Source organism: Conger conger, chromosome 7, assembly GCF_963514075.1.
Source record: "Conger conger chromosome 7, fConCon1.1, whole genome shotgun sequence".
NCBI lineage: Eukaryota > Metazoa > Chordata > Actinopteri > Anguilliformes > Congridae > Conger > Conger conger.
The window spans coordinates 62,721,242-62,732,338 of record NC_083766.1 but is presented as its reverse complement, the minus strand read 5'-3'; the positions used below and the strand labels follow the sequence as shown (position 1 = coordinate 62,732,338).

The 11,097-nt window shown below is 48.0% G+C and overlaps 1 long non-coding RNA gene across 1 annotated transcript; it reads left to right on the top strand.

Annotated features, from left to right (window-relative positions):
• LOC133132288 (uncharacterized) lies at positions 1-1,268 on the top strand. The gene is made up of 3 exons (XR_009709108.1): positions 1-615; positions 881-922; positions 1,244-1,268. It is a non-coding gene; the product is annotated as an uncharacterized LOC133132288 (long non-coding RNA).
• The last annotated feature ends 9,829 nt before the right edge of the window (positions 1,269-11,097 follow it).

Below are 11,097 nucleotides of genomic sequence, written 5' to 3'. Positions count from 1 at the left end.
CCAGGTCTCTCTGAGGGCCCAGTCAGCCCTGGACCCTCCATCTCCCAGCGCGGAGCTCAGCATGAGGAGGCTGTTCATGTGTCACTGATCTCCAAACAGAGCTATCTAGCGTCTGTGTACTAATGTCAATTCTACATGAGCAGCACAGAGACAAACAAAGTGGTTTAATATTTTCTCTCCCTCTCTCTCTCCCTCTCCCTCTCTCTCTCCCTCTCTAACGCTCTCTCTCTCTCTCCCTCTCTCTCTCTCTCTCTCTCCCTCCCCCCAGGTCCTACAGGTAAGTCAACGGTTCCCTAACTGCTGAATGACCAGTGAGACTTTCTAACGATAAGGCACCTCTATTCTAACATCTAACCTGTGCTGGAGCCCCTCATCAGCCATGCAGAACACAGAGGGGGAAGAGGTGCTAACGGCTGGTTCTGCTTCATTCAGCAGGTGTGGGTTTGGGTGTCGGTGTAGGCATTGGTGCTGGAACTGGGACCGGTGTGGGCATTGGTACTGGTTCTGGAGCTGGAGCTGGTGTTGGCATAGGTACTGGAGTTGGGCCTACTGGTGGAGTCGGGCTCGGTATTGGAATCGGCGGCGGCGGCTTGTCTCCCGGACCGACAGGAATAGGTGGGCAAAACCCAGCGCCACGACCGCGCTAGCATTTCCCCTAATGATAATACTACTACTACTACTACTACTAATTATAAGAATAATAATAATAATGAAGTATTTGTAACATATTGCTACCTCCTGGGTCTGCTTCACATACAATAATGGTGTATAATAAGAGATTGGTCCATTCATCAGTCCCACGCTGATTGGTCCGTTTCTCAGTCTCATGCTGATTGGTCCATTCCGTGGTCGTTTGCTGATTGGTTCGTTCCTCCCACAGGTCCTACTGGTGCAGGCGGGCTGCCAATCACAGGCTACGGTGGTAAGAGGCCGGAGCAACTCTGTCCTCAGAGGCAGTGTCGCATATTATTCAGCAAAAGAGTAAAAGTCTCAATATAAGACTAAAATATCTTACGGTTGATTTAACTTAGCTGGGGGTCAACCCCTCCCTGCAGCAATGTGGGGTTACGGGCCTTGCTCAAGGGCCCAGCAGCTGCACTGATCTCATTGTGGTTACCCTGCGGTTTCAACTACAAACCTCCTGCCTCCCAGTCATAGCCCGAGGTCGAGGTATTTTGTGGTCTCTGTGGTAGTAGTGTGTGGCAGACACGGTGTCCTATGTGGACCTCTCTCCGTCCCGCAGGCCCGTACTATGGAGGAGCCGGTTCCGGGGCCGGGGTGGGGGTTGGGACGGGCCTCGGCGGGATCGGTTCTGGGCCCGGTTCTGGAGCGGTGGCGGGGGTCGGGACGGGCCTCGGCGGGATCGGTTCTGGGCCCGGTTCTGGAGCGGTGGCGTCAGTCGGAGCAGTGGGGGCCGGGGGGTCTCTACCCGCAGCCAAGCCCCTGAAAACTCCAGGTGGGTCCCGGGCATCAAACGATATCGCTGGGCATCACTTGCAGAGCGATTTCTCCAGCTGCATGACTCATAAAACAATGACAGCCAATCTAAATCTAAATTTACAGGGCGTCGCCTTAAAAAATGATTTGCAGAAGGTTAGCGTTCATCACTGTGGATGCTCACATTGTTACGCTTGCAGTTATGGTTATAGTTATAGGATAGATAGGCTTCCATTCACTCCGATTCATTTGTGTGACCTCACTGAAACGAATAGCAAGGAAATTAAAGGATATTTAATAAGAACAATATGATAGATTTGACAGTGAATAAAATACACCCAATACTGCATTCATGCAGTCCTTTCATACATCTAAAATGATCAAGGATGAATTCACAAGCTCAAAGGTGCATTTCCACCATGTTCCTTGAGGGAAAATGGCCGGGTCCAGATCTGCATTCAGCCTCAATCTGTATTAACCGCCATATTAATATGTGCATATGAAATGTCAAAAAACAGTCATGAAATATTTCTGTTTTCATGTTTTGCTGTGAAAAGGAGTGGGTGGAGTCGGAGGAGTGGGCGGAGTTGGACCTGCCGGAGTGGGCGGAGTTAGACCAGGAGGAGTGGGCGGAGTCGGAGGAGTGGGCGGAGTTGGACCAGGAGGAGTGGGTGGAGTTTGGCCAGGAGGAGTGGGTGGAGTTGGACCTGGTGGAGTTGGTGGAGTTTGGCCAGGAGGAGTGGGCGGAGTTGGACCTGGTGGAGTTGGTGGAGTTTGGCCAGGAGGAGTGGGCGGAGTTGGACCAGGTGGTGCGGCTGGAGTTGGAGGAGTGGGAGGAGTCAGACCTGGAGGTGTGGGCGGGGTTTGGCCAGGAGGAGTGGGCGGAGTTGGAGGAGTGGGCGGAGTCGGGCCTGGGGGAGTTGGTCAAAAGTATCCAGGAAAGCCTCCTAAACCAGGTACAGTATGACTGCAAACACACACCCTCTTCTACACTGTTTATTTACATGTTACATTTACAAGTAACATGAGGTCAATTTGTGTATGTACAATACAATGCAATTGGACAGCTATGTTCATTTGGCTCTGTACTCCAGCACATTGGATTTGAAATGAAGCACTGGATATGATCTTTAAGTGCAGACTGTCACTTATGAGGGTCTACCCTATATAATATGAGGGTATTTCAACTGGTCCTCATGTCAACAAAACACCAAAAACAGACTCCAAAGGCAATACAAAGCCACGCATTATGACTAGATACTGAAAACTTTCGTATACCTGTACTAAGGAAGTGATTGAATACACCTGACTATTCAGAAACAGAAGAGACACCTACTGACCAATTATGTTTGGCCACCTAACATGTATAAATTGGGATGCACAGTGGGGTCCAGACATCTGAGACCGCTAGTGAAACTTCTACTGTGTACTTCCAGGATTACATGAAAAACAAATCCCAGATTGGTCAATGTGGTCTCAGACTTTTAGATCCCACTGTAATTAACCGAGCCAAAACAAAAATTGTACCACTGTCCAAATACTTATGGACCTCTCTGTAATATGCTACAGTGCTGTGTACAACTGTTCATTTGTCTCTCGAATTCATGTCCTGTTTACCTCAGGTTACGGCGTGGGCGGAGTTGGAGGAGTGGGCGGAGTCAGACCAGGAGGAGTGGGCGGAGTTGGAGGAGTGGGCGGAGTCAGACCAGGAGGAGTGGGCGGAGTTGGACAAGGAGGAGTGGGCGGAGTTGGACCAGGGGGAGTGGGCGGAGTTTGGCCAGGTGGAGTGGGCGGAGTTGGACCAGGAGGAGTGGGCGGAGTCGGACCAGGAGGAGTGGGCGGAGTTTGGCCAGGTGGAGTGGGCGGAGTTGGACCTGGAGGAGTGGGCGGAGTCGGACCAGGAGGAGTGGGCGGAGTTTGGCCAGGTGGAGTGGGCGGAGTTGGACCAGGAGGAGTGGGCGGAGTTGGAGGAGTGGGCGGAGTCAGACCAGGAGGAGTTGGTGGAGTCGGACCAGGAGGAGTGGGCGGAGTTGGACCAGGAGGAGTGGGCGGAGTTTGGCCAGGTGGAGTGGGCGGAGTTGGACCAGGAGGAGTGGGCGGAGTTGGAGGAATGGGCGGAGTCAGACCAGGAGGAGTTGGCGGAGTTGGACCAGGAGGAGTGGGCGGAGTAAGACCAGGGGGAGTGGGCGGAGTTGGAGGAGTGGGTGGAGTCGGACCAGGAGGAGTTGGTCAGAAGTATCCAGGAAAGCCTCCTAAACCAGGTACAGCAAACACTCTATACTGTTTATCTACAGCAGTTTAAATATTAACATGTTTAAAATATTAACATATGGTGAATTTGAACAGTGGAACAAGGTCGGTTTTTGGTTCGGCAATCCAGCACACTGGATTTGAAATGAAACAGTGAATAGATGTTAAAGTGCAAACTGTCACTTTCAATATCATGATATGTACATCGATATTAATTGATCAGTGCTGGAATTAAGTCCCCTTTTATATATAGTCCCCCCATTTTTGTGGACAGTTATTGGACAGTTGGCAGCTGTTTCTGATAGTCAGGTGCATTCAGTCTTTTCCTTAGTGCAGGTATAAGAACGCTGTAAGCTTTTGTGGCTGAGAAATAAAATAAACAGTTAAAGAATAGGCCAAACAATTGGTGTACAAACTCTTTGGAACATGGTTAAGGAGAAGGAGAGCACCAGTGCATTTGGAACATGGTTAAGGAGAAGGAGAGCACTGGTGCGTTTGGAACATGGTTAAGGAGAAGGAGAGCACCAGTGCGTTTGGAACATGCTTAAGGAGAAGGAGAGCACTGGTGCGTTTGGATTATTATTATTGGAGTCCAATGAGTTTGGAAGCATTTGATTGTACTCGAGCAGATATGATGCTTCTGTACACTTCAGAATCCTTTCTGTTGCTGATATCAGCAATTACATTATCAATGTGAGCCAGCACCTGTGGTAGCCATACATACCCAAACTATAACACATACACCACACTTTTGCCATCACTCTGATACAAGTCAATCTTGGTCCTGATACATCCATGCCTACCTCATGAAGAGTGTTTCTGAGATATTGGACCGGTGGTTGGGTTTTCATTACGAATTAGGCGACTCATTATGGCGACTCTGGTCATCATGTTGTCAAAATACCAATAACTGTCTCCAAATGCAATCAAAAGCCAAGACTCAAGACGTGATTGAATACACCTGACTAATCAGAAACATCTGAGACTGGCCAATTACTTTTGCGCCCCTGAAATGGGGGAATTATGTACTTATGCACCTCACTGTAATATTATGCTACAGTGCTGTGTACAATTATTTGTATCTCAACTTCCTGTCCTGTTTACCTCAGGTTACGGTGTGGGTGGAGTTGGAGGAGTGGGCGGAGTTAGACCAGGAGGAGTGGGCGGAGTTCTGCCAGGAGGAGTGGGTGGAGTTAGACCAGGAGGAGTGGGCGGAGTTGGACCTGGGGGAGTGGGCGGAGTTTGGCCTGGGGGAGTAGGCGGAGTTGGACCTGGGGGAGTGGGCGGAGTTTGGCCAGGTGGAGTAGGCGGAGTTGGAGGAGTGGGTGGAGTTAGACCAGGAGGAGTGGGCGGAGTTGGACCAGGAGGAGTGGGCGGAGTTTGGCCTGGGGGAGTAGGCGGAGTTGGACCTGGGGGAGTGGGCGGAGTTTGGCCAGGTGGAGTAGGCGGAGTTGGAGGAGTGGGTGGAGTTAGACCAGGAGGAGTGGGCGGAGTTGGAGGAGTGGGTGGAGTTTGGCCAGGGGGAGTGGGCGGAGTTGGACCTGGGGGAGTGGGCGGAGTTTGGCCAGGTGGAGTAGGCGGAGTTGGAGGAGTGGGTGGAGTTAGACCAGGAGGAGTGGGCGGAGTTGGAGGAGTGGGTGGAGTTTGGCCAGGGGGAGTGGGCGGAGTTGGACCAGGGGGAGTAGGCGGAGTTTTGCCAGGAGGAGTGGGTGGAGTTGGACCTGGTGGAGTGGGTGGGGCTGGCCCTGGTGCTGGAGGCCTACCCAGTGGAGGTATAGTACCATCCCTCCATCTTTGTCATATTAGCACTTTTCCTACTTCATAACTGACGTCTGAGTGAAATTAAATCACTGCTGTTTTTCAGGTCGAAAGTATCCAGGAAAGCCTCCAAAACCAGGTACAGTATGACTGCAAAGAGACACTGACCCTGCTCTACACTGACAGCATATTAACACCATACTATATCTGAGCATTCAGTTTTTATACAGTATGAACATTAAATAAATTCACACACATTCTTCACCATGTCCCGTTTTCTCCAGGTTATGTGCCAGGAAATGGAGGAGTGGGTGGAGTTGGAGGAGTGGGCGGTGTCAGACCAGGAGGAGTGGGCGGAGTCGGACCAGGAGGAGTGGGCGGAGTTTGGCCTGGGGGAGTGGGTGGAGTTGGAGGGGTGGGCGGAGTCAGACCAGGAGGAGTGGGCGGAGTCGGACCAGGAGGAGTGGGCGGAGTTTGGCCTGGGGGAGTGGGTGGAGTTGGAGGAGTGGGCGGAGTCAGACCAGGAGGAGTGGGCGGAGTCGGACCAGGAGGAGTGGGCGGAGTCGGACCAGGAGGAGTGGGCGGAGTTTGGCCTGGGGGAGTAGGTGGAGTTGGAGGAGTGGGCGGAGTCAGACCAGGAGGAGTGGGCGGAGTCGGACCAGGAGGAGTGGGCGGAGTTTGGCCTGGGGGAGTGGGCGGAGTCGGACCAGGAGGAGTGGGCGGAGTCGGACCAGGAGGAGTGGGCGGAGTTTGGCCTGGGGGAGTGGGTGGAGTTGGAGGTGTTGGACCAGGAGGAGTTGGCAGTGTTGGTCCAGGAGGAGTGGGTGGAGTTCCTGGTGGAGGTATAGTATACGTCCATCTTTTTTTTTTAATTTTATTTTTATTTGACCTTTATTTATACAGGGAAGTCCCTTGAGAGCAAGCTCTCATTTTCAAGGGTGCCCTGTTTACAAAAAACATATATAAAAGATACAGGTTGCAACAGACAAGATAAGAGCAGACAAAAAATAAGTTATAAAAAAACAGATAATAAGTGATAGGACACTAAAAATCAGGTAAAACACGAGCAGTTCTCAATCATGGTACCCACGAGGAGCACTCTAAAAGAGTCTAGAGAAACAAAACGATCCCATTTTAGAGTGTCCTGGAGCCTATTCCACTTGTCCGGAGCATAGTGAGAAAAAGCAGACTTTCCATATTCTGTCCTCACGCGCGGAATGAGCAATCTGATGTGTGACTGCGAGCGTGTTCGGCAACTCATAGAGTTGTGAATGAGGAGCGAGGATAAATATGATGGGAGTTTACCAATTAGAGCTTTATAGATGAATAGAAGCGAATGTAGCTCTCTTCGTGCAGTTAGGGACGACCAACCCAATTTTTCGTACAAAACACATCGGTGAGTAAGAAAACCATCACCCGTTACAAAGCGCAGAGCACTATGATACACAGCATCAAGCAGCTTCAAAATGGCTGGAGAAGCATGCATATACACAATATCACCATAATCAAAAACAGACATAATTTGGGACTGAACAATGGATTTCCTGGTTTGAAGAGAAAAACAGGATTTATTCCTGTAAAGAAAGCCAATTTTAACCCTCAGCTTCTTTATAAGATGTTCAATATGTGTGCGAAAAGAGAGCTTGGTATCCAGCCAAATACCCAGATATTTAAATGAGTCGACAAAATCAATTAGTTCTCCCTGCAGAGAGTGGAGAGAAAGGCTATTGTTAACAATTGACGATCGAGAGAAAAACATCCATTTAGTTTTGTTTGAGTTTAAGACTAATTTGAGATCATGCAGAGATCGTTGGAAAGTGTCGAAGGCTGACTGCAGGCTTGCAGCTGCCTGAGCTGGGGTGGGACCAAAGCAGTAAATTATTGTATCGTCCGCATAATAATGGACATTAGTGTGTACAGAAGGGAAAAGAATATTATTTATATAAAGAGTGAATAAAATTGGACCAGTAATGGACCCTTGTGGGACACCCTTAACAACAGATAAAGAGCTGGATCTAAGATTGCCAGCAACAACTGACTGCTTTCTCCCAGACAAGTAGTTAGAGAACCAACTAAGAGAAAGGTCATCCAGGCCAATGGAAGCTAACATACTTAACAAAATACCATGATCAACAGTGTCGAAGGCCTTAGACAGGTCGACAAAGAGGGCAGCACAATGTTGGCGATTATCAAGACCATTCACAATATCATTAAGGACGAGGGAAGTGGCAGTAACAGTGCTATGACCGGGTCTGAATCCTGATTGGTGTGAATGTAGGATATTGTATGCGTCTAAAAAAGCCCGCAGCTGTTCAATTGCCAGGGTTTCTAAAACCTTAGCTAGGCAGCACAGTCTAGAGATGGGACGATAATTGTTTAGGTCACTGGTGTCACCCCCTTTAAGCAGGGGCACGACCTGCGCGGACTTCCAGACCGTTGGCATTTCATCTTAATTACAAGCCCCTTCTGTCTGTTACTGCAGATCCTGCTAATTACAGCAGAGCTCATGAACAGTGTATGTGGTGGGGTCCTTTAGTTTGTGATGTTGGTTTTCAGGTGTGTACAGTCTTGTGTACCCTAAAAGTACCGTAATGTTTGGGTACAAATGAGTAAAAGGTACAATTGAGTTATATATTGCTGGCTAGGGGTACAATTTTACACACCTATTTCTGAGAGTGTTTGCACATTTGCGGGGCTGATGCGTTCCTGCTCCTCCTGATCAAGCTGCTGCAAAAACATTTAGAGATTTCACTTTGCATTCACGCACGGGGACGTGTGAGAACGCTGTGCAGCATTTTGGCAGTGTTTGAAAGCTCTGCTGAGATGATGAGTCATTTTGACACACAGGAGACGTTTTTGGCGGCTTTCTGAACAACCGTCGCCGACTGTCGAGAAATGTTGGGTATCTTCAGTAAAATAAATTTAATATACGTAATGTCGCTAGGTGTCCTGTAATAGAGGCCACTTCCAAGACAGAGAAGAAGAGCAGAATTGCGTTTGGAATAGCTCTTTGATCTATGTGTCCATGCTGTGATGTTTTGTTGTGCTGCCCCACACCCGTATTTGTTGTTCCGTTGAGTTTAACGGTAAAAAGTTCCATCGTTTTAAGTTTGATCTGCCATTGCCAATGATGTCATTCTTTACTGAACCAAATGTTACAGTTTTTGCTCTCTTCCACTGTAATGACATGCAGTTTACTGAGTAAATTCCAGTGATTGGACAATTCTGATATGACTGACGATCACATGACAAGGAAGGAATCTTTCCATGATTATGATGTCATAATGTCCAAGGGAATGGGAAATGCACTCTTGAGGGCCTGATTGGCAGTTTTTTTATAGGTAGCTATTAATAGATAGCAGAACATTTAACCTTAAAGGAGCAGACACACCTCTCTGGACCACAGTATGTGCACCTGATTTTGAAAAAGAGCTTGATTGCTTGATTAAAATGTAATTATTGTTTTTCAGGTCTAAAGTACCCAGGAAAGCCTCCTAAACCGGGTATAGTATGACTTTAAATAGCTGCTCTGCGCTACACTGTGGAAGCATGTTAATATTTAATAATCAATAGTAATTTATTATTGTTTTTAAATAACATTAAAGTTTTAATAAATAACTTTGTTTAGTCTAATGTGCTTAGTCTTGTGTTATGTATATTTCAGGTCACGGAGGAGTGGGTGGAGTCGGACCAGGGGGAGTGGGCGGAGTTGGAGGAGTGGGTGGAGTCAGACCAGGAGGTGTGGGCGGAGTCTGGCCTGGGGGAGTGGGTGGAGTCGGACCTGGGGGAGTGGGCGGAGTTAGACCAGGAGGAGTGGGTGGAGTCGGACCTGGAGGAGTGGGTGGAGTCGGACCTGGAGGAGTGGGTGGAGTTTGGCCTGGGGGAGTGGGTGGAGTCGGACCTGGAGGAGTGGGCGGAGTTTGGCCTGGGGGAGTGGGTGGAGTCGGACCAGGAGGAGTGGGTGGAGTTAGACCAGGAGGAGTGGGTGGAGTCGGACCTGGAGGAGTGGGTGGAGTCGGACCTGGAGGAGTGGGTGGAGTTTGGCCTGGGGGAGTGGGCGGAGCTGGACCAGGAGGAGTGGGCGGAGTTGGAGGAGTGGGCGGAGTCAGACCAGGAGGAGTGGGTGGAGTCGGGCCTGGGGGAGTGGGCGGAGTTGGACCAGGAGGAGTGGGTCAGTACCCAGGAAAGCCTCCTAAACCAGGTACAGCATGACTGCACACACAGCGGCATATACACATTATTATCACATTATTAGTTTGTATAAAATATGAATATTCAATAAATCCATGTATGTAACCAGCCCAGTGTACCACACACACATTCTTCACCATGTCCTGTATTCTTTCGGTTATGTGTCAAGGTTGGCACCTTGCATGGCAGCCAGTAGCCGTTGGTGTGTGTGTGTATATGAATGGGTAAATGAGAAGCATCAATTGTATCGTCCTTTGGATAAAGGCGCAATATGAATGCCAACCAAAATTGAAAAAACCAAAGTCTTGGAAGTGTTTCCCATTTAGCTATTTCACTTTAATGTAAAATTTTACTTCCACGTGTCACATTTAGGCCGCAATGTGCTAAATAGCGAAAAGGACCAGTTCTCCTTCTGAAACGAGGTAGTAGTAGATACATTCTTATTGCAGAAAATGTTTAGATTCTATATTCTAACGTGTTAGTAAGTCCAAGTAAGGCAGGCCGATATAAGCGTCATTCAAAAGGTCTTTCCGACATTTTAGATGCCGTCTAAATGCAGCCAGGCTCTAGCCGGATGGCTAACGTCGTAGCCTAGCCTATCGTAGCCTAGCTAACAACAAAACAATCCATTACAGGATTATCATTTCTGACTGAGAGATTGTGTTCCTAAATTCATGAAAACTGCATGCTACGGGATCGTCAAGAAAAGTCACATTTGTGTCAAGAGTTTCACGTTTGGCTCATCTCCCAGTGATAGTTATTTCTCTGAAAACTTATACAGTCTGAAGCTTGTACTGAATCCAAAATATTCTCTTGACTGAGTGTATCTATTGAGTATATAACACATTGTCAGGAATAAAAATGATGGTAAAACTTACAATTATCAATGGCAACCACTGAGAAGTGTTAATCTGGTCACTGTGGGCTTGTTTGAGGGGGCGGAGAGGGTGCATTAACGCTCTAAAGAGGTCACAAATATGTGATTGGAATGTTCTTAACTGAACATTCTAATGCTGATGTCAAAAGGAATTGAAAGCAATGGAGTTCTAGAACACTGACATCGAATTTTAGAACAGTGACCATCCCTTGAAGCATTCCAAAAACATTCCTTAACTTTTTAAGGGACCATTTGGAAGACTATAATCATATGTGATTTATTTATTTTCTAAATAGTTTCATGGATATGAAGCTTTCCCCTACACTGGCATCAGTCTTGGCAGGCTGATTGAATTTATGCTCTAAGCTCCTCCTGGCATTCTCCCCTCTTTCTGAATAAATCTGATTAAACATCCATCTTATAATGGCCCCTGCAGAACCTCTTGCAATTTCCTTAAGTAGTGGAAGACAAGATTGATGTTTCCTATGAAGTTCATTTAAAGGATATTGTAATGCAAATAGTTTTTTGAGTTTTTTTTGCGTAGCTGGAAAAAACATCATGTGGTATATTCATCAGCCTGGTCC